Genomic DNA, 22,100 nt, shown 5'->3' with positions numbered 1-22,100 from the left:
CATGTAAAGGGATTTGAATGGTTGAGATCTAGTCTTCAAAAGTAAAAGAAATCTAATGGTGGAGATTAAAGAAGACAAGAGCACATGGATTGTGGTTTATTTGGATGGCTAGGATGGGTTCTTCCAACTCGCATTAAATCCAAGGGCTAGGATTTATTCTTGCCATAGAATTAAATCAAAATGAATAAAGGAAATAATTGCCTATAAAAGGAGAAGGAGAGCCTTTCTCTCAAACTTTTCCCCATTTGAAGAGAAAGAAGAAAGAAAGCAATGAAGAAGTCTTCCATTGAGAAGAAAGAATAAAGAAGAAAGAAAGGTAAGAAAGTATGTGTCTTGGCCATTTTAAGGCTAAATTCCCTTTCTTGAAATTTCTTTAATACTTTGTGATCCATTATATGGCTAGATTCTTTCAATGGGAAGAGTTAGAAGTGAAGCTAGGAAATTCTTAAAGCTTCAAAAGAAATGAAAAAGGTAAGGGATAGCCCCATGGGATGGTGGCTTGCAAGTTGTAAGTATGATGCATGAATTCTATGTGTGCATTGGCATGTTGTTTGTTCTAGGACCTATGGCCATGAGGTTGAGTGGGGTAGGGTAGATTAAAGCCTCAAAGCAAGGTGGTTGTGAGGATGTGGAAGCCCTAACCATGTTGCATACATGCATTGGCATCACATTTATTTTCATGTTCATACTATTGTCATTGCACCCTTATTGAGCTTAATAGCTCATGAGGTTTTTATCCTCACCATGTAGGTATCTCATGTGCAAGAAGGAAGGGATCTTGGAAGGTTAAGCATGCTTGATGAAATGAAGACCCTAGGGAACTCATGTAATTTAGCTTGGGTTTTGAAAGCCTAAGCATGTTGTAAATTATTATTTTTTATTGATGTATGATGTAGCAAACATATTGTAAAGCTATATTTTTAATAAAAGGGGATTTAAGCATCAAGAAGGTTGTACAAGCTTTGTTGAAAAAAAAAAAATGGTATTTTTGATGTATGTAAGTTGTATAGGAAATCTGGAAAATTTGGGCAAAAACGCCCAAGAAATAATTTTGGGTCAAGTTGGGGCCGCGAGCGGCAGGCGTGGCCACGCCAGGGCCACAGCAGGCAGCAGGGGCAGCAGGTATGGGCGCGGGGCGCACGGGCGCGGGCTGCGGCCGCCCCAACCAGCGCGCGGCCGGGCCTAGCCGGCCGTGGGGCCCGCGCGGGAGGAAAAAAAAAAGGGGGGGAAAATTCTGAAATTAGGGGAATAAAAGGGGGAATAATTAAGCCCAATTTTGGGAGATTTTGGTCTATAGAAAAAATTTATAAAATTCCCCGAAGGAGTCCCCAAGTGATGAAATGTTGGAAAATTAGAGGATTTTTTGAGTATGAGTTTCCCTTTAGTCTAGCCCGGTGTTAAGAAGCATCTTGAGGCCCTTAGGCGGTGTAGCGGGTTATTTCTTCATTCATAAGAAACTCGCGAGGTCCTAGGGTGTTTATGGATCCTGGGTAAGCGAAGGGCCAGACGAAGCCTAGTTCCCACCTAGGGCGTTTCGTCATGAAACATAGTATACCCTTCAAATTCGGGCTTTGGGACGAGGAATCCAGGAGATTATCGTCGGTAACACCCGCGAGTGGGAACGGGGCGTTACACACAGTCCTTGCCTTGGCCCAAGTTTAAGCTTAGCCACACATCTCCAACTAAAAATTAAAGAGACAAGAATTAAAGTGCGGGAATGTAAATACAGAAATTAAAAATACAGAAATGTAAATGAACAGTCAATGAGAGCTGTAGAATGTAAACGAGCATGAAAAGAAATTGCAGAATGTAACTAACAGAAATGAAGAACACTGTGTTGATAGAACAAAATGAAGAAACAACACTAGTGGAATGAAAGAACAAAAAGAAAAGAACAAAACATAATGTAAAGAACGTGAAAAGTGCTCTTGTCCCCTTATTCTGGTCAAAAGGCAGATGGGGACTCCCTTCTTCGTGAAGCCGGCGATATATATATATATATATATATATTCATCTTTTCCAAATGGCCCTCGTCAAAGAAGAAATTATGTCGCGTGCCACCATGTTCATTTGCGCATGCTCTGACAAAAATCTTCAAAGGGGGATTCCGATGACAGTGCTCAGAACAACTTTGTATGGATTGGAGGTGGCACATCCGGATGAGGGACTAGTCATTTGAATGAATTTGAGATAGAATTCAATAAATGTGAGTAGCATTCGAATGCTACAGTACATCATTCAAATGAATTTGGCTTTCACTTCATATTTTTGCATGTTTTTCCCTTGGCATCCGAATACTACAACACCGCAATTTGAATGAGCTTGATCTTCAACAATACTTGGACTTCATCCATCAGAACGGGTATTATGAAGCATCCGAATGAATGTTGGCTTCATTGGATTGATCATCACGCATGGCTACCAAGACATTATAATATGTTATAATGTTATATATATTATATGCTTATATATTATATTATATTATATATATGCTTCACGCATTGCACTTATATGATATATATATGTGTGTGTGTGTATTATATTTATTTACTATTTTATTATTATATATATTTGAGAAATCTACAAATAACCATGAAAGGCATATAAATATTCAATTAAATCCAATTTCAAGGTCAAAATAAGGATGAAAATATAATAAAATTTTATCATTTTTAAACATCAATCAGTAGTAGGGAGAGATCTTATAATAGCCTGAACTTATTGCTTGTTTGTGTGATTGTGTCTAGTTGATTGGAGTTCTCTAATCATATTTGACATCGCCCTGAGTTGTTTTCTCATGTTATGATTTGGATGTATATTATAAGTGTCAAATTTGATTGTAAGAATCATTTGTCTTGATAGCAAGGTATTACCATATCTTTCTTTTATGGCATTCCACAAATCTCTGGCAGTTTCATGATGTTTAAATTGACAAAAAATGTCATCTTGCATACAACTCAGCAACGTGGTGAGATAGGGTGCTTTTCCCTTTGTAGGTATTATATGTCTCTAGATCTCTTTGATGTTGGGTTGCACAACGCAGTCACTACTGTTGCACAGTGCAGTGCAGCCGCACATCACAGTCACAGCCACTAGACAGCACTGTCGCAACTACTTCTTCTGCACAATGTTGCGATTACAATTGTTCACAACTATTGTAGCCGCTTATGCAGAGAGACACGACCATCGGTGCTTCTTGTACCTGGCGTTGTTTGATGTGGGAATTTATTCACACATTTATTGGTCATAATTGAATAGTGTTTCTAGTATTTTATATGTGTTTGATCTAAAATTATCTAGTATTTTGAGTTCTCTTTGTATATATTTAATTTTTAGTATTTCTTGTTATTTTACAAGAATACTACTTGGTGTTTGGGTTAAAAATAAAAATAAAAAATAGATTAAAATTAAAATTAAAAAAATTATTTTAAAGTTAATTTTAAAAAATAATACTATAAATTAATATTATAATATAAATAAATATAAATATTATAAATAATTAGTATTATAATATAATTAAGAGTTTATTAAATATTATATTTTTTATTATATATTATATTATTTATATATATGATATATTATATATTATACTATTTATATATATATTATATAAAGTAACGTGTTTGTGCGGGCTATGTGTGTGATATATATATATATATATTATATTAATTGATAAATGAAAGTGGCGTGAATGTGTGGGTTAGGGTGGACCTTGTGCATACATTTAATAGATATATATATAATAATGTGATGCTTTGTGAAGAAAGAGGAATTCGGCAGAGGAAGAGGATTTTGGAATTGGGCAGCGCCGCACGGACTGAAGGATTGGAGCTTGAAGCCGCGCACAGATTGCAAGGAAATTAAGAAGGAATTGGAGAAGGCTGTGGGGGACTTCAGGAAATCTAGAAATAGAGGCTTGCGGCCCATTGGTGGAGCGACAGATAGCAATTGGAAGCCAAATGCACGAACAGAAAGGAATTAATAGAGCCTGGTGCAGCGGACAGAGAGAAGGCAGTTGTAGGTTTTGAACAACCTGATTCCTCAGCCAAACACAGATCAAGCGCGATAAATAGTAAAACCAAAAGCTTTAAACTAGAAAACCATACATGCAAGACACAGCGATATACGTGTTCGGATCAATAGATCCTACTCACGGCAGAGGCTCTGCCTCTAGTCAATCCACTAGATCTCAAGTTTATAAAAGATTACAAGATCATAAACCGTAAGAAAAACAATATTGCAATACAACTAAAAAACAGAAACAAAACAACAAGATCAAGATAGATCTGTTCTATACCGATCTCACGATCAACACTAAGTATATGTTCTATCATTCAATAACCTCTCACGCCTCAGGCGATTAAAACACATAGAGATTAAGCAATAAACTGTTCTTACTGTCAGATCTTACCATGGAAGCAACCAAACAACCGATTGAAATAGAGATCAGAACGAAGGATTCACGAAAAGTGTCTCGCTTCAAGAATCGCCGATTTAGGGTTTTCAGAGAGAGAGCACAAGACAAAAAACCGAGAGTTCTTGAAATTAGGGCAACTGGAAGCCCTTATATATCAGCGCTAAATGGACCAGAAATCAGGCTCTAGCTAGCAATGGAAAACACCGCAAAAGGATATGGGCTCAGCCCATAATAAATCTCAATAGCCCACAATAAAGATAACATGCATTATATTAATCAGCATGTAACATCAAATATAATGAGACATATGATCATATTAAAAATATAATATGAATTTCAATATCATGAAACAACATGCCAACATTTTGATAAAATATTTAAACACATTTTGAATCACATAAAATCAACAAATTCCACCTTGATTCAAGAATGGATTTTAAAATTTGTGGATAATGACTAGAGACCCCTGCAAATCTTCCACAGCTACGTTGGAAGAATATTGAGCAAGTCCAAAGCCTGCTCAAACTTAACTACATGAACTGATTTAGTTAGGATATCTGCATGATTTATTAAAGTAGAAATCTTTTCTATTTTTACCTGACCTTTAGCTATAATATCTCTAACAAAATGAAAACGCACATCTATGTGCTTGGTTCTCTCATGAAACGCACTATTCTTTGAGAGATGAATTGCACTTTGGGAATCACAGTATATTTTAGAAATTTGGTCACCTAGACCTAATTCTCTAACTATTCCCTGCAACCAGATGGCTTCTTTCATAGCTTCTGTTAATGCTACATATTCAACCTCAGTGGTTGATAAAGCCACTATGTGTTGGAGATTTGCTTTCCAACTTATCACATTTCCACCCAAAGTGAAAACATATCCTGATAAGGATCTTCTCTTATCCAAATCAGCTGCAAAATCAGAATCACAATAACCCTTAATGCTGTTGGAATTTTCAGCATTTGAACTAAACACTAAACCCTTATTGACTGACTCCTTTAAATACTTAAGAACCCACTTAATAGCTGACCAATGTTCCTTAGAAGGATTTCACATGAATCTACTTACTAGGCTTACCCCATAGGCTATATCAACCCTGGTACTTATCATGGCATACATGAGGCTTCCCACTGCATTGGAGTAGGGAACCTTCTTCATGTGATCAGCTTCTTCTTTAGGCAAATTTCCTTTTACAGCTTGAAGCTTAAGATGGGGAGGAATTAGGGTTGAGACAGGTTTACATCCTTCCATATCAAAGAGACTTATCACTTTTCTTAAATAACCAGATTGGGACAAGGTCAGAGTTCCATTTTTCCTATCTCTAGTGATATCTATCCCTAAGATACGCCTTGCTGCTCCTAGGGTTTTCATTTCAAATTCTGATTTCAATGCTTGAGTCAATCTATCTATTTCTCCCTTCTCTTTGCATGCAATAAGCATATCATCTACATATATAAGGAGATATATAAACAGCTTTTCCTTAAGCTGTTTGAAATAAACGCAATGGTCAAAATTACATCTAGTGTAATTTTCTTTGAGCATAAACTCATCAAATCTCCTATACCACTGTCTAGGAGATTGCTTTAGACCATATAGAGATCTTTGCAACAACCAAACATTTATTTTCCTTACCTTTTTCTATGAAACCTATAGGCTGATCCATATATATTTTCTCTTCTAGGTTTCCATGGAGAAAAGCAATCTTTACATCTAATTGCTCAAGCTCTAGATTATTTAAGGCTACTAAGGCTAAAACTAACCTTATAGAAGTATGCTTTACTACAGGGGAGAACACCTCATGGTAGTCAATGCCTTCTCTTTGGGAAAAACCCTTGGCAACTACCCTAGCCTTAAATCTGGTTGGTTCAACACCTGGGATACATGGCTTTCTTTTAAATATCCATTTACAACCTATAACTTTCTGGTCTTTAGGTTTATTTACAAGAATCTAGGTTTTATTCTTTTGAAGAGATTCCATCTCTTCCTTCATTGCCTTTAACCAATTAATTCTATATTTGCTGGAGCTGGCTTCTTGATAACTAAGAGGTTCTTCATGCTCTATTGAATCTCCAATATTAAGAGCATAGGCAATCACATCCGCATGAGCATACCTAGTAGGGGGTTTAATTTCCCTCCTAACCCTATCCCTAGATAGGACATAGTCATCCAATTCTGGAATGATTTCAGTTGAATTTTCATTATCGTCACTCTCCATTTTAGTTTCAGCAAAATCTTGGGAGCTAAACTCTTGAGGACTCTCTTGGTTAGATTCTTTTACATTATCATTGATTCTATCTCTTTCCACCTCAAACTGAAACTTATCAGTTTGGTCTTCCTTTAGATTTTCCACCTTATTTGGGGTATAGTATTCTAATTCTTTGAATACTACATCCCTGCTGATAACGGTTTTCTTTTCCTCAATCAACCATAATTTGTATCCTTTTAACCCTTAAGGGTAACCCAAGAATACAGCCTTCTTGGCTCTAGGGTCTAACTTCCCTTCTTTCTTATGGACATAGGCTATACATCCAAAAGGTCTAAGGTGGTTAAGGGATGGGATTTTCCCACTCCACAACTGCTTAGGAGTTCTAAATTCTATGGAGAATGAAGGAGATATATTTATCAGATAACAAGCAGTTGAAACTGCTTCAGCCCAAAATTTCTTGGGTAAGTTAGAGTCCTTTAAAAAACATCTAACTTTATTTAGGATGGTTCTATTCATGCGTTCAGCAACTCCATTTTGCTGAGGTGTTTCACTGCAAGTTCTATGTCTTGCAATGCCTACTTGTTTGCAGAAATTTGAGAATTCTTGATTACAGAATTCCAGGCTATTATCTGTTCTAAGGGTTTTTATTTTCTTTCCTGATTGCAACTCTACATAAGTCTTCCACTCCTTAAACTTAGCAAAGGCTTCACTCTTATACTTAAGGAAGTAGACCCAAACCTTCATAGAATAGTCATCTATAAAGGAAGGGAAATATTGGGCGGCTGAAAGGGAGCTAGGGACTTGGGGAGATCCCCAAAGGTCGGAATGAACATACTCAAGGACATCTTGGGACTTGTGAGTTGCAGCAGCAAACTGCAACCTATGAGACTTGTCCAAGGCACATGTCTCACAAAAGTCTAGATTACCAATCCTCCTAGGATCTAAGATTCCTTGCTTACTTAATTCTAGTAAACCTTTCATTCCTATATGACCTAGTCTCCTATGCCACAACACAGTGTCATCAATTTCAGAAGATGAAACTGCAGCATAACCAGAGATAGACTCTCCTTGAAGGACATACAGTCCTTGCTTACGGATTCCCTTAAGAACTAACATGGATCCTTTAAACACCTTAAGGACTCCATTTTCTGACTTATAAGACCCCCCATTTGAGTCTAACATACCTAGGGCAATGAGGTTTCTTCTATGATTTGGCACAAATCTCACATTATCTAAAGTCCTATATGATCCATCCCACATTTTAAACCTAACTGACCCTAAACCAGTTACCTTGCAGGATTGATTATTACCCATTAGGACTTTACCACCTTCTATGTGCTGGAAATTAATCAACCAGTCTCTCCTAAGTGTCATGTGAAAAGTACAGCCTGAATCTAAGATCCACTCATCACCTATGGTATGTTGTGTCATGATTAGGCCTTCTGCACTATCATATCCATCAGAAATATTTGCTGCATCCTGATTACTAGGGTTTTCTTTTTCTAGATCCTTTTTCCTTTTATAACAATTCTTTCTTATATGACCCTATTTCTTGCAATACCAACATGTTCTAGTTTTTGAGGATTCCCTACTAGGTCCTCTAGACTTTGAATTTGACCTCGTTTTACTTCTACCCCTTGAATTCCCTTTGCCTTTATTCTTAGATTTATGCTCCCAATTACCCTTTACACTTAAGCCTTCAGCACTATTTATTTTCTTATCTTTCTTATCATCTTCAAGATCCCTAGATCTTAAGGCAGACACTACATCTTCTAAGGATAAAGAAGTTCTACCATACTGCATTACAGTCCTTAAATATTTATATGACTCAGGCAAAGCATTTAAAAGGATTACAACTTGGTTTTCTTTAGAAATACTCTCATCTATGTTTTCTAGACCTATTACAATGACATTAAAGTCATCTAGGTTTTATTCTAGAGATTTAGAGGTATTCATTTTAAAGCCAAATAATTTTCCTTTTAAGAAAATCTTACTTGTTAAAGATTTAGTCATATATAGAGATTCTAACTTATTCCACACCTTTAAGGCAGTATTTTCTTTGTTAACTTGCCTAAGGACTTTATCAGAAAGATTTAAAATTATTAGGCTATAGGCTAATCTATCCATTTTACGCATTTCAGGGGTAGGAGGGGATTCTACTTTATCCTTCTCAGTTGCAAAAGGTTCATCCAGTGCTTCAGAGCACTAGTTTTGAACCAGTACTGTAGTCATTTTCTTTTTCCATAACGAAAAATCACCACTACCATCAAACTTATCTAATTCGAACTTAGATGGAGCCATTTATATGATCAATAAAATAGAATGGAGATTACAGGTGATATTTCAATTTTCTGAGATTATTTAGATAGGATTTAAAGTATAAGCAGGTCAATTGTTTGAAAAATTAATTTTCCAGAAATTAGTTTTCAAATACAAACCAGAACCTTTAACAGTATATTTCAGAATAGAGTAAACAACAGATTACTTATTCAAGATCAAGAATATACAAAAAAAATTATTTAGGGCATGCAGAATATAACTAACGGACTAAAAATAAGCAAGATTTATTGCAGATAAAGTTAGGGTAAAAAGAGTACGAGATTTGAAACCCTAAGTTGGAATTCTTACCAGATCTGAGATTTTAACTTTCGGATCTGAGACAGCTTGACCGGGATCTTAGAACCCCGTGGCTCTGATACCACTTGTAGGTTTTGAACAACCTGATTCCTCGGCTAAACACAGATCAAGCGCGATAAACAGTAAAACCAAAAGCTTTAAACCAGAAAACCATACATGCAAGACACAATGATATATGTGTTCGGATCAATAGATCATACTCACGGCAGAGGCTCCACCTCTAGTCAATCCACTAGATCTCAAGTTTACAAAAGATTATAAGATCATAAACCAAAAGAAAAACAATATTGCAATACAACTGAAAAATAGAAACAAAACAACAAGATCAAGATAGATCTGTTCTATACCGATCTCACGATCAAGACTAAGTATCTGTTCTATCAGTCAATAACCTCTCACACCTCAGGCGATTAAAACACATAGAGATTAAGGAATAAACTGTTCTTACCGTCAGATCTTACCATGGAAGCAACCAAACAACCGATTGAAACAGAGATCAGAACGAAGGATTCACGAAAAGTGTCTCTCTTCAAGAATCACCGATTTAGGGTTTTCAGAGAGAGAGCACAAGACAAAAAACTGAGAGTTCTTGAAATTAGGGTGACTGGAAGCCCTTATATATCAGCGCTAAATGGACCAGAAATCGAGCCTGGGCCAGCAATGAAAAACACCGCAAAAGGATATCGGCTCAGCCCATAATAAATCTCAACAGCCCACAATAAAGATAACATGCATTATATTAATCAGCATGTAACAGCAAATATAATGAGACATATGATCATATTAAAAATATAATATGAATTTCAATATCATGAAATAGCATGCCAACATTCTGATAAAATATTTAAACACATTTTGAATCACATAAAATCAACAGCAGCCACACGAAAAAGCAAAGCAGCCACACGGAAAAGCAAAGCAGCCATGGAAATCATTAACTTTGGAGAAGAATTCTAAATTAATTTTCTTGACTGTTAATTCTTTTGTTTTTGAATTAATTCTTGGATTTTAATTATGTTTTTTGGAATTTTATTATGATGATTTCTGTTATCATGGTTGGCTAAATTTATTGTTAGCTAAGGTAATGAGATAGCCATGAGACAATGTTCTGATTGATATTATTGTCTATTAATTTGATTGATGTTTATTTCATGTGATTATGTGATATGGTTATTATTGTTTTGACAGCCTGATCACCTGTTAAATGATTTTATGAACATAGATGATACAAACCAAGTAATTCTATGTTAAGCTTTGCATATCACATAACTTGGATTGGATATTGAAACGGACCAAGTATGAATATTCATCTTTGTGGTAACTTGAATTTGCTTGAATTAGTAATTTGAGTTAGTGAATTTCACAAAACTTAATGCGTCGTTAATTAATTGATTTTACATGGACCAAGTGTAGAATTAGCGATTAGCGATAGTTTTGTTATACATGGACCAAAGGATAATAAATAAGTTATGAAATTCCGCCGTCACATGTAAGTAAAATCCATCTAATTAACTTATTTGGTAAGGATTACAACATTCTCGTAGGTGAATCAAATACCTTAGCTATCTTATCTATCTGTTTTAACCTGTCCGATTGTTCTTTATTTTGCTATTTTTTATACGCCGTATTCTTCTTACTTTATTTTGTAGTTAGTTGATATTATCTCTAATTCAATTTTTCTAGATAAAGAATAGGGTTGCTCCGTTTTGGTACTTGTTTCGGCAGTCCCCGTGGGAACGATACTTTATTCATTCACTTTATTACTTGATTGACTGGTGTACTTGCCATTGCATTTTAGGCACATCAAGTTTTTGGCGCCGTTGCCGGGGACTTGTTTGTTAACAATATTGAGATTTGCAATTCTTACTTTAATCTGGAATCAGTTTCTGTCATTTAATTTTATAGTTTTCTTTTATTTAATTCATTTATTCATTTGTTTATTAATTTATTTATTTATTTATTTTAGGTGGATCTCATGGATGACTCGTGCTAGAAAGTTTGAGTTGATAGATTTTGATCCAGAAATTGAAAAACATTTCATAGATTAAATAACCAACAAAAAGAGATTATGGAAGAAGAAGATCAAAATATAGAAGCCCAGAGGTCATTGAGGGATTATGCATCACCTTCTGTTGTTGGCATTGCCTCAAGTATTCGTAGTCCGGCAGTATAAGCTAACAACTTTGAGATCAAGCCAACAATCATCCAAATGATGCAAGCCACGATTCAATTTGGTTGCTCCATTAATGATGACCCAAATGCACACATCGCCAACTTCTTGGAGATTTGTGATACTTTCAAGCATAACGGAGTCTCTGATGATGCTATACGCCTAAGATTGTTCCCATTCTCATTGAGAGACAAGGCGAAAGCATGGTTGAGTTCACTTCCACCAGGTTCTATCACCACATGGGATGTCATGGCCCAGAAGTTTTTAGCTAAGTACTTTCCACCATCAAAAAATGCAAAGATGCAAAATGATATCACTACTTTTGTGCAGTTTGAGATGGAGACATTGTATGAAGCCTGGGAGCGCTTCAAGGAGTTGTTAAGGAAATGTCCACACAACCAATTACCCGTGTGGCTTCAAGTACAAACTTTCTATAATGGATTATCTTCTACTAATCGTTCTATGATTAATGCAGCTGCAGGAGGTACCATTATGAGGAAGACACCTGATGAAGCTTATGAGTTGTTGGATGAAATGGCGTCTAATAGTTATCAATGGTAAGCTGACAGGTTACCAATAAGGAGACCGACTGTAGGACATGAAGTGAGCAACATCAGTGCTTTATCCGCTCAGGTGGCCGCCCTTAATGCAAAGTTGGATAATTTATGTAACCCATCCATACCTACCAGGAGCATCACTTGTGACTTATGTGGAGCGGTAGGACATGGTTCAGTAGAGTGCCAAATGGGGAATAATTTTGCAAATGTGCTAGAATCTACCAACTTTGTAGGGAATTTCCATCGTCAGCAACATAATCCATACAACAATGTTTACAATCCAGGATAGCGCAATCACCCCAACCTCTCATGGAGCAATCATAATGCCATAAACCATCAAGCACCTTCTGGATTCCAGCCACAACAAGAGAAGAAACCAAGATTGGAGGAGTTGATGACCAAGTTTGTAAATACTGTTGAGACAAGATTCGAAGGTATGGAAACCAAATTTCAAAACCAGGAGGCATCTATTCAAAACTTGGAGGTACAGGTTGGGTAAATTGCTAAGATGCTTTCTTCTAGGCCCCAAGGTTCTCTACCAAGCAACACAGAGACCAATCCAAGAGAGTAAGCCAATGCCATCATGCTAAGGAGTGGAAAGGAGTTGCAGGATCCACCCAAAGCAAGTAAACCAGTGAGCAAGCAAGAGGGGATGATCCAAGGAGAAGTGCTTCCACAAAGGGAATCTTATGAGACCAAACTAAAAGAAACTGAGAAAACATAAAGAAGGCTAAACCAGATGGAAGCAAAATGTGAGTATGAGTGGTCACCAAAAATCAAGTTTTCAGATCCTAATGTCAAGCCATACGTGCCACCATTGCCTTTCCCTCAAAGACTCAAGCAGCACCAAAATGAGCAATTCTCCAAGTTCTTTGAGATGTTAAAGAAGCTTCACATCAATATTCCATTTGTGGATGCTATCACACAAGTCCCTAGCTACGCCAAGTTCTTAAAAGATATTTTAGCCAACAAGAGGAAGCTAGCAGAATTTGAGACAGTCAAGCTGAGTGAAGAGTGCTCTGCCATTGTGCAAAACAAGTTGCCACAAAAGCTTAAGGATCCAGGGTGTAACAGCCCACTTTCTCGGGCGTGTTATACCTTAGGAAAATTGGGTCTTTTTTTTTATTATTATCCCAAAATTCCCTAAGGCCTATCTAGTGTTTAATTTACACACCAGAGATAAATACGATTTACAAAGCGGAAGCTGAATCGAACCTGCTCATACTAGACATGACATTCATTACAAAGTTAATTTATAAGCGTCTGACAATAAATACAATGTACATAATTCTTAAACTACTCATATTACAACATAACATGGTACATTTACTCGCCTCTCGACGTCTCGCGTCACTACATCTCACCAATCTCGGAATCATCTCTGCAAGTCCTGACTGGAACGTTGAATGTTCTAGGGGCGAACCCAAGTTAGATGATGAACCATCTAAGTAATGGTACATAATGCTATGTCATGAGTGTATGCAATGTCTTTCATCGTAAGTGTCAACTGCACCCTTCATGATACCTACCATTTTAGCGGCCACCTCTTTCGAAGCCGGGGTGTATGGGTGCACCCTTGGTAAGGCAGCGGTGCCAGTTCGTACTCCCTACGGCCTCATATGCGTGTGATCAATGATATCAACGTGTATTCATGCATTTCATAGTCATGTATGCATTCTACGTGATAGATACATATCAGGGCATGTCAATATGATGAAAATATTTTCGAGGAAGTACCACTTACTTTTTAGAGCTTATCGGGCTACCTCGATATCCGTGTCTTGCCTCGATTTACGTGTCAACCTCAAAATTTGCGCGAGTCTCTTCAAATTCAGCCTCAAAGTATCCTAATCACCATAAGTATTTGAATAAATATTAAATCCTATTTTTCCATAATTTCTGGCATTTTCTTTAATTTTCTCTCTATTTCTTCTTATTTTTCCTCAATAATTCCAAATTAAATATTTCTAGAAATATTTTCTTAAATATTTCACTACGAAAATTCATAAAATAATATTTCAAAATTTCTGAAATTTTCTAGAGAATTTTACTCACCTTAACTTAGCATCTCCGGTTTCCTCGGTATGCGTGTCGTATTCTCGAAAAGCGTGCTCGGCTCGTTTTCTCATCCAAATCTCCGGGATGTCATTACATCTTCATTACCTATTTTTTGGGATTTTTCTAGGACTTTTCAACATTTTTCCCAATTTCCTTTTCTTTTTTTCTTCTTTTTCTTTCTTTTCTTTTCTTTCTTTTCCTTTTCTTTCTTTTTCTTTCTTTTTCTTTTCTTTCTTCTTTTTCTTTTTCCCTTCTCCTCCTTCTTCTTCCTCTGCACCGCGCCTACAGCTCCCGCGCGCTCCAGCCGCCGCGGCCGCCACCGCGAACTACCACTCGGCCCTCCGCCGCCGGCCGCCTCGGCCTCTCGGACCCGGGCGCCACGCACCACCGCCCTCCGCCGCGACTGCTGCCGCCATCGCAGCAACTTGCTGCGCATCGGCCATGGCTGCCATGGCCGATCGAACCAGCTGCTGCCGAGGTCTCCAGCCTCCTTGCCGACGCCTTCGCCGCTGCTAGCGCCTCCCCCCGGCCTCGCACCGGCCCCCGACCTCGCTGGAGGCTGCTCGCGCAGCACCGCCGGCCGCGCCCAGCCGCTGCTCGCGGCTCTGTTCACTGCGCGTCGGCCATGGCCACGCTGAGCTTGCTGCCATGGCCGTTCGCTGCTGCAACGGTCACTTCCGTTGCTTCCTTGCGCCACCGCAAGCCGCCCAGACCTTACCGCCATCCTCCGTTGCGCCTTTCCCCTGCTGCTCCTCCTTCCTGACCACCATGGCCGAGCATCGAAGCTTTGCTTCTCGGCCATGGTTGCTGGAAATGGCCATTCCTCGGCCACTCACTCTCTCACCCGATTTCTCTCTCTCTCGATCTCCCTTGCTTTGGTGCTCCTCAATCGACCGATCTTCTTGCCTATTTATAGGCAGCCATGGACGAACGTAGATATATATATATATATATGTTATACATTACATTAATAACATAATCCCTCAAAATCGGCTGCCAAATCCCCGTGAATCCCGCTGCAACCATTTTCCTTAAACCCTGCTGCCATGATCGTCCAATTGCAGCCCAAAATCGTGGCCATTAATGCTTCAGAAGCTGGCCGCGCACATGCGTATATATATATGTACAATTATGTATTATGTTAATAAATTACATATTTAAACTTAAGAAAATTACATATAATCCCTAATTTATTTTAATATCACTTGAGAATTTTCTTATTGCAACTATGCCCTCAAATACCGATTAGACTTGCATTTAATACTGAGAATTCATAATTAATAACTTAAATTCTACTCGATATAGATGATTCTGTCCCAATGCCCTCACCGGGCTATCGTTTCATCCTGAAACCACTGAAGGGTTGCTCGTTATGCAAAATCGGAGCCCCTCTAGGCTTCCGTTGATTTTTCGGGAGTCTTCTACAACGATTCGATTTTATAGCCTAAATAACAGCTGTATTATAGCTGTACCGAAAATTGTTCCCGATCCGATTTCTTTCAATACCATAAATCCTATCTCGATACGCTCGTCGAAACCATATAATTTTCCTTAGATAATTTCACTCCGAGGCATTCCCTGCAGTTGATTCGGTACCTGAAATTGCTATAAAATCAATTTTTCGGTATTCTAAATTCATCAAAATTACGTGGCATCCTCATACGAACATGGGGTATTACATTCTCCCCTCCTTACAAAAATTTCGTCCTCGAAATTTGCCACATATTCTAAATCTCAAAATTTCATCATCGAAATCAACACTTGACTGATCAAATAACTAGAGAAAATCTTACTCGAAACTCGTGAATGCCAATGCACATATCAAAATCTAAACCCTTGTGCTAACCATGCTCATCAACCAGTACACTTGGCAACCACGCATACCTTTCGAATTTCACTTTCCAAAAATCATAATCGCATAACTCGGTCCTTGGGCCAAGGATCTCCGCTCGAGCTCCTATCTAAGTCGGTACTCACATCATCATAATGAGCCTACAACTCTCATATCATCAATTTTCAATCTACTTTTCACTAAGTCATCCATTCGATATCACGACACTTTCCTAATTACCGATTTTCCACGACATTAATTCTCTTATACTAACCAATTATGCTTTGATAGTCTCCCAACCTTAGTACAAAAGTCCCTGATCTCGATACATCTTAATTTTTATCCACTGATCCTTAAAGAATTTTTTTTTTTTTGTTATCAAACGTTTTCACGAACCCTTGGATCCAAAACATCACAGTTATACATTATCACCTATTCTTGAAACTAGTTATGCCTTAGTTTAGGTCATATCAAACCTAATCATTGCTTGATCCTTATACGAAATTTCTTATAACTGTTATTTTCTCATTCTCGTAGGAATTCATCACCTGATATAACCTCAAGTTTGTAACTTCAAGATATCTTTGTTCATAGATTCTATCTATCTCCAAAACTTTGATCAAAATTTAACGTTGTCTTTTAAGTCTAGCAATACTAATATCCTTGCATGCTTGTTCCTTTGTTACTTGGTCGCCAAACTTATACCTATTTATCCATATACCCATAACTTAAATAACTCCTCGAACTTTTCGAAGTGATCCTCAAATAACATTTTATATCATCAAATCAATCATTTAATCCTCAAATTACTCTTTTTATGTCAACTAACTTTAATCATGCTCGATCCTTTTTCAGAGCTACATACTCAAGTTACCGACCTTTGCTTGAACCAACCTCTACTCAAAACATTTGGCTCATCTCTCGAAACCCACTGGGTTATCTGACTTTTTGGAACTTTCAATCCTCGACCTTGACTTCATAGAGCCTCGTGCTCTCATCGTTTCTAGCAAGTCTCACCTATCGCGACATTCCCTAACATTATCCTCAATGTTTCTCATGCGTCTTCCCTATCTGAGGAGTACACCAATATATCCTCGATAAACACAATCACTAAAGCGTCTTTAATGCAGACGGTACTTGGTCAAATCATCTAATCATGACTCTATTGCCGATTTTCGAAATGCCTCATTCCTCAACCGCACATCAATCGTAATTATCCTAGCCTCTTGCAGTTGTTTTTAATTCATTAAATTTGAGGTAAAGATATCGACTCTTAATTATCACTTCTTTGATAATTTACGTCCTCAATCAAGCCACTTATAGCTAAGCGTCTAATAACCTCAAGCTATTTATTGGCAATTTCATCATTAAGAAATAATCCTATTAAATCTTCCGAGAATATCTCATGGTATTTTTCATTTTTCTTATGGCTTTTCACTGACAGTAAATGCTTGTACAATAAATTAATAGGCTCCTTGTAATCATAACTTGCTAACATCACTTTAATGATTATCTAGTTATACATCTCTCAATTTGCCTACCAGGCTACTTATTAGTCATACGAGGGTTTCATTTTCCAAAATTGAAAATCTCGGGTTTCTAATCGATCTAGGTCTGCAACTTTTCCTACTGTGACCCATTATCCTGGTACATCTGCCATCACTTGATTCTCTCAACCACATCTCAGTTTTGCACAATCTTCGAGACGACAATCCATAACTATACTGTCAGCTAGAGTAGGTGGGTACTTATGTTATCCACGGTACTTCAATCTTCGCTGGATTTTTTTTTTTTTCTCATTGACATCATTTTAATCATCGCCTAGCTACACATCCTCGATTTGCCCACCAAAGCTATCTTAGACTAATCGTCTATCCTAACAAGACCTTTACTCTTCAATAATCAAAAATTCTAGATCTCCAATAAATTTTGATCTATTAAGAACGCGACATTTCATACGGTAATCTGACACCCTGGCACATTTGCCATTACTTGTCTCTCTCAAGCATGCCAAAACTCTCAAAGACATCTATTCATAACCATCCCGCTAACTGGAGTGGGTAAGTACCTATGTCTCCCATGGTACTCCAATCCCTTAGGAAATTCCTTGCAAATCTAAAATCGATTCATCTTTGAAGATCTCTATTCAGATCACGTTACCCGGTTCCAATTAAAAACAACTGAATCTTAAACTTGCAAGAACTCTTTACCGAATGATACTTTAAAGCTCAAATAACGATTTAGGTCCACATACTGATGCACAAGGCATAACTTATTCGCGAATCTTCTTTTACAGACTTTCGAATCCTTAAGCCCACTTGGCACACCGAACCGTAATCACAACCTCTATTGACTAGGTCTCCTTATCATTCCTTTACGGTTGATACGACCTATTAAGAAACTCTTTCATTTTTTTTTTTTTTTTTTTTATAACCCGAACTCTACTCGAACCAATGTTGCTATCTCACTATTTATCGCCAAGGCCTTGAACTGGTCATAGTCTCGTTTATTGAGAATTTCATTGACTCTCACATTTCGATCTTTAGATCCAGCTGACTACCGGCACACGACCATTCATGACCCTATTGTCATACTAGATACCGAGGTATTCTACGTCTTGAGCTTCGCACTGTTCTTTGTGTCACTTACTCCCAAGATGACTGCGAACCCCGATACAATTCTTTAAATATGACACTCGATTTTATTTCGGGTTGACTCCCTAGGTTTCTGACCTCGATTAATCACAGCTAGTGGCACACATTGCATCCTAGACCATTGGGACTTAGACTCCATACAAGGTACAGACCCTACTGGGTTGTCCTAGATTTTCATCATCTGATCGTCTCCCAGGCAGTCTGACATGATGCTTCGACCGACGGGCTTCCCGTACCTTATCGCAAGCCATTCCTCAACCATCTGCACATGGGTCCCTAGATCCAGATCTGTCACTACGAACACTGAACCAGTAGTGTAGTTACGCTTGCCAGAGTTCCTTATCCCCTTTCTGCGAGTCACATCGGTTGCACCACTATCACTGATTAATTGTCACAACTCATATGCCATCATTTGAACATCTTTGGCCTCTTGACCTAATCCGTTGGATCCCTGATCTTTACATCTCATTACCGGGCCACTAAATGATCCTTGAAAATACTTATCATTTGATCATAACTCCTTAACTAGGCCATGTCACATCAAATTAATCATCCATGATTTGATCATCCTTGATAACCATAATTATCCTATCATATCTTGCAACGATTTCGACTAATTACTTTAAATCAACAGTCTCTGAATCTCTCGAATCCATAATCATGGTTACCGAGTCAAACTTACACCCGAATCATATCATCAGATCCTAACATCAATAGCTAGATTATCTCAACCGGTCATTCTATTGCTTAGCAAGATTAGATCCTCAAATCAATAACCTCTAAGACTTCAATCGTCCATTCCTAAATTTCCAAATACGGATTTCGTTTTATGAACCTTTAGTCTCTTTCCCCTAAACCTCCACTTCGGGTTCCTACTAACAGGTTCTACCAGATCCTCTAAAGTCTCCAAATTACTATTCCCTAATCTCCAAATAGGGTCAAATCAATTATATCTGAGTCACTTAAGGCTTCCAATAACCTTAGGCTCTGATACCAACTGTAACAGCCCACTTTCTCGGGCGTGTTATACCTTAGGAAAATTGGGTCTTTTTTTTTTTTTTATTATCCCGAAATTCCCTAAGGCCTATCTAGTGTTTAATTTACACACCAGAGATAAATACGATTTACAAAGCGGAAGCTGAATCGAACCTGCTCATACTAGACATGACATTCATTACAAAGTTAATTTATAAGCGTCTGACAATAAATACAATGTACATAATTCTTAAACTACTCATATTACAACATAACATGGTACATTTACTCGCCTCTCGACGTCTCGCGTCACTACATCTCACCAATCTCGGAATCATCTCTGCAAGTCCTGACTGGAACGTTGAATGTTCCAGGGGCGAACCCAAGTTAGATGATGAACCATCTAAGTAATGGTACATAATGCTATGTCATGAGTGTATGCAATGTCTTTCATCGTAGGTGTCAACTGCACCCTTCATGCTACCTACCATTTTAGCGGCCACCTCTTTCGAAGCCGGGGTGTATGGGTGCACCCTTGGTAAGGCAGCGGTGCCAGTTCGTACTCCCTATGGCCTCATATGCGTGTGATCAATGATATCAACGTGTATTCATGCATTTCATAGTCATGTATGCATTCTAAGTGATAGATACATATCAGGGCATGTCAATATGATGAAAATATTTTCGAGGAAGTACCACTTACTTTTTAGAGCTTATCGGGCTACCTCGATATCCGTGTCTTGCCTCGATTTACGTGTCAACCTCAAAATTTGCGCGAGTCTCTTCAAATTCAGCCTCAAAGTATCCTAGTCACCATAAGTATTTGAATAAATATTAAATCCTATTTTTCCATAATTTCTGGCATTTTCTTTAATTTTCTCTCTATTTCTTCTTATTTTTCCTCAATAATTCCAAATTAAATATTTCTAGAAATATTTTCTTAAATATTTCACTACGAAAATTCATAAAATAATATTTCAAAATTTCTGAAATTTTCTAGAGAATTTTACTCACCTTAACTTAGCATCTCCGGTTTCCTCGGTATGCGTGTCGTATTCTCGAAAAGCGTGCTCGGCTCGTTTTCTCATCCAAATCTCCGGGATGTCATTACATCTTCATTACCTATTTTTTGGGATTTTTCTAGGACTTTTCAACATTTTTCCCAATTTCCTTTTCTTTTTTTCTTCTTTTTCTTTCTTTTCTTTTCTTTCTTTTCCTTTTCTTTCTTTTTCTTTCTTTTTCTTTTCTTTCTTCTTTTTCTTTTTCCCTTCTCCTCCTTCTTCTTCCTCTGCACCGCGCCTACAGCTCCCGCGCGCTCCAGCCGCCGCGGCCGCCACCGCGAACTACCACTCGGCCCTCCGCCGCCGGCCGCCTCGGCCTCTCGGACCCGGGCGCCACGCACCACCGCCCTCCGCCGCGACTGCTGCCGCCATCGCAGCAACTTGCTGCGCATCGGCCATGGCTGCCATGGCCGATCGAACCAGCTGCTGCCGAGGTCTCCAGCCTCCTTGCCGACGCCTTCGCCGCTGCTAGCGCCTCCCCCCGGCCTCGCACCGGCCCCCGACCTCGCTGGAGGCTGCTCGCGCAGCACCGCCGGCCGCGCCCAGCCGCTGCTCGCGGCTCTGTTCACTGCGCGTCGGCCATGGCCACGCTGAGCTTGCTGCCATGGCCGTTCGCTGCTGCAACGGTCACTTCCGTTGCTTCCTTGCGCCACCGCAAGCCGTCCGGACCTTACCGCCATCCTCCGTTGCGCCTTTCCCCTGCTGCTCCTCCTTCCTGACCACCATGGCCGAGCATCGAAGCTTTGCTTCTTGGCCATGGTTGCTGGAAATGGCCATTCCTCGGCCACTCACTCTCTCACCCGATTTCTCTCTCTCTCTCTCTCGATCTCCCTTGCTTTGGTGCTCCTCAATCGACCGATCTTCTTGCCTATTTATAGGCAGCCATGGACGAACGTAGATATATATATATATATATGTTATACATTACATTAATAACATAATCCCTCAAAATCGGCTGCCAAATCCCCGTGAATCCCGCTGCAACCATTTTCCTTAAACCCTGCTGCCATGATCGTCCAATTGCAGCCCAAAATCGCGGCCATTAATGCTTCAGAAGCTGGCCGCGCACATGCGTATATATATATGTACAATTATGTATTATGTTAATAAATTACATATTTAAACTTAAGAAAATTACATATAATCCCTAATTTATTTTAATATCACTTGAGAATTTTCTTATTGCAACTATGCCCTCAAATACCGATTAGACTTGCATTTAATACTGAGAATTCATAATTAATAACTTAAATTCTACTCGATATAGATGATTCTGTCCCAATGCCCTCACCGGGCTATCGTTTCATCCTGAAACCACTGAAGGGTTGCTCGTTATGCAAAATCGGAGCCCCTCTGGGCTTCCGTTGATTTTTCGAGAGTCTTCTACAACGATTCGATTTTATAGCCTAAATAACAGCTGTATTATAGCTGTACCGAAAATTGTTCCCGATCCGAGTTCTTTCAATACCATAAATCCTATCTCGATACGCTCGTCGAAACCATATAATTTTCCTTAGATAATTTCACT

At 38.5% G+C, this 22,100-nt stretch overlaps 1 long non-coding RNA gene and 1 other non-coding gene across 4 annotated transcripts; both read right to left on the bottom strand.

The window, feature by feature from the left end:
* Positions 1-11,733: 11,733 nt before the first annotated feature.
* On the bottom strand, positions 11,734-11,840 carry LOC127802971 (small nucleolar RNA R71). Its single transcript, XR_008023416.1, has one exon. It is a non-coding gene; the product is annotated as a small nucleolar RNA R71 (small nucleolar RNA).
* A 1,142-nt stretch (positions 11,841-12,982) lies between these two features.
* On the bottom strand, positions 12,983-21,575 carry LOC127802488 (uncharacterized). 3 transcript variants are annotated; one of them, XR_008023291.1, is made up of 3 exons: positions 20,526-21,575; positions 20,215-20,317; positions 12,983-13,387 (listed from the first exon to the last, which is right to left on the bottom strand). It is a non-coding gene; the product is annotated as an uncharacterized LOC127802488 (long non-coding RNA). The 3 variants fall into 3 exon arrangements; XR_008023290.1 differs by lacking the exon at positions 20,215-20,317 and adding an exon at positions 13,738-13,840 and having other exon boundaries at positions 12,989-13,387; positions 20,526-21,573; XR_008023289.1 differs by lacking the exon at positions 12,983-13,387 and adding an exon at positions 19,541-19,864.
* Between the last annotated feature and the right edge of the window lie 525 nt (positions 21,576-22,100).

This window comes from Diospyros lotus, chromosome 5 (genome assembly GCF_014633365.1).
Source record: "Diospyros lotus cultivar Yz01 chromosome 5, ASM1463336v1, whole genome shotgun sequence".
In the NCBI taxonomy this organism is placed as follows: domain Eukaryota; kingdom Viridiplantae; phylum Streptophyta; class Magnoliopsida; order Ericales; family Ebenaceae; genus Diospyros; species Diospyros lotus.
Note: the sequence above shows the minus strand (reverse complement) of the source record. Positions and strands in the feature narration are given on the sequence as shown.